At 38.5% G+C, this 2,224-nt stretch overlaps 1 protein-coding gene across 1 annotated transcript in view; it reads left to right on the forward strand.

The window, feature by feature from the left end:
- Window positions 1-2,224, forward strand: part of LOC104083998 (tau-tubulin kinase 2-like) — a 17,805-nt gene that overhangs the window by 11,861 nt on the left and 3,720 nt on the right. The window lies entirely within an intron of this gene.

Here is a 2,224-nt window from a genome sequence, read left to right on the forward strand (position 1 = left end):
CAAAGGAGGATTTCAATGCAATTGCAACCCTTCTGGAAATGTACGAAAATGATAAACATCCTCCTAAAAGCAAGTAACTAAGGTTGTCTTACCTCTGAAAATTGAGAGGACACCAGAACCATTCTATTCTAAGGGAAGCCACCCTTCTTCAGATATGTGGAAGACGTCTCTGTTTTTTTGATTCCTGGGTTATTTGAATTGGCAACCAGGCTAACTCATCAAGTGAAAAGTTTGGAAAAGGAAATATTTTAGCAGATTTCCTTACTTTGGAGACTCTGTCTGCAGCCCTGGAGAACAACGTATTGAAACAAGCTGGAGACAGAGCCGAGTGGACAGCAAATGCCCAAGGGATCTCTCCAAAATCTGAACCTGCTATTCCAAGGACAATATTGCATTAAAATTTCCTGAAGTCACTTTTACCTGCTTGTAGAGATCTGATTTCTAAGAGATCAGATGATTTTTGTGTGACAGGCCAAAATATGTTCCTCTGTCATGTGAAAGCAAGTCCTTCAATGTATGATACCTGGAGATGTGTTGCCTCAGAGCAACTTCCTAGAGATGTATGGAAACCTATGGAATAGCTGCCCTATTTCCTAGACCTTTTTTCTTATTTTTTTTCTCCAGATTTATCCCTTTTCCTTTCTGTGCAGAGTTCTTGCTAAACTATTTTTGCTTAACACTCAAGATTTAGGCACTAATTGACCTAATCATGGAAAGGTGCTTTTAAAAAAAATTCTAATTCCTCTGTTCTTTCTGTAGCTGAACTGATGTCCTTGGATTCTCTCACAGGAAAGCTTTTGAAGTAAGAGAAACTTCTCTAACTCAAAAGGGAAGTAGTGTTTCTTTCAGAGGAAAGAACCCAGACTGAGAGGAGATGAGGACTGTTTTGCTGAAACTAAGTAACTTCAGTTAGTTTCTCAATGTACCATTTTAATTCAGCAAACATGAAGGGACTGTATTGGCCCAAACTTGAAAACAAATTATCAGGGAGACAAAAAGTAGTCTCTTGCTGCAGGTCTCAGTGTTTTTTTTGTTTGGTTTAGGTGAGGGTTTTTTCCCTATTTCAATAAATCTCAACTTGGGGAAGATCCTACAGACAGCTTAGGTCTACTTGGGAAAACAAGAATTCAATTATCTTACATTTCTGCTCTTTCCCTCCTCCCACACCCCCTGGTGAAAAATACCACTTTCTGTAGCGTAACAGCTAATCCTACCTATAAAACTAAGAAAATCTTTTTCTCCAAATTTTATTCCAAATTTCTTAAAAAATATGATTCCACGTTTTTACGTTAAGGTCCAAAAACTGCATTAGGTGAATTAGAGAGGTTCAGAATACATTTTATAGTCTACAAATAATTTCTTTAACATAAATAATTGTCCTCTCTTTAATTCAGCTTTCTGCCTGTGATTTGTGTTTCATGTTTTGTTCTAGTGAACGGTTTATAATATCAGTTGAATGTTTGTGTTTCATGGAGGTAAATGTGCACCCATAATGATGAAAATTTTGTTATACAGGACTATGAAGAAAATGCAAAAAAAAGAAATCAGCAAGAATTTCAATGAAGCTGTTGTACTCTCATGGGAAATCTGAGTATATCTCCTTCAGTGTCAGTTCCCATTTCTTATTTTGGAGAGTTGTTCTGTATTTGTAAGGTTTGAGTACACAGTATAAATTGTTACAGGTCCTGACAGATGAGCTTGGTTTCTACCACCCAGTAGTACCAATATACTAGCTCTTGCAAAAGCCCATTAAGCTCAGCAGCACGTATAATTTCTGCAACAAGGTCAAGTGAAATCTGTCTTGTAACACAGCAGAATCCTGGCAACACTGGAAATAGGCTACCACTAGTTGCCTCTTCTACCATCAGTGCATCAAGAAAGCCTGTATGTCCAAACCCAGACTCCAGTCTTCCACCTTCTGCTGAGTATTACAAACTCAAACTGTGTCAGATTCATGAGGCTAAAGAACACCAGGAAAAAAGGAGCTGAACTCTGTGTCCATGTAGAGGAAGATGTAAGTGTAGCCCCCTGATTTTTTACTGTTTAAGCATTTTACCAAATGACTCAATCAAATAATGTTTAAAGCAGAATCGAGGACTGCTCTTCACATGAGAGTGCATTCCTCCCTTGGCCATAGAGGTAAAACTCCCCTCACTTTCGTGTGTGCTCTCTCGCCCTCTGACCTCATGACTCTTGCATTTCTGTCTGTGCAGTGGCCTGACTT

The sequence above is a fragment of the Fulmarus glacialis genome, unplaced genomic scaffold, assembly GCF_000690835.1.
Source record: "Fulmarus glacialis isolate BGI_N327 unplaced genomic scaffold, ASM69083v1 scaffold42021, whole genome shotgun sequence".
Classification (NCBI taxonomy): domain Eukaryota; kingdom Metazoa; phylum Chordata; class Aves; order Procellariiformes; family Procellariidae; genus Fulmarus; species Fulmarus glacialis.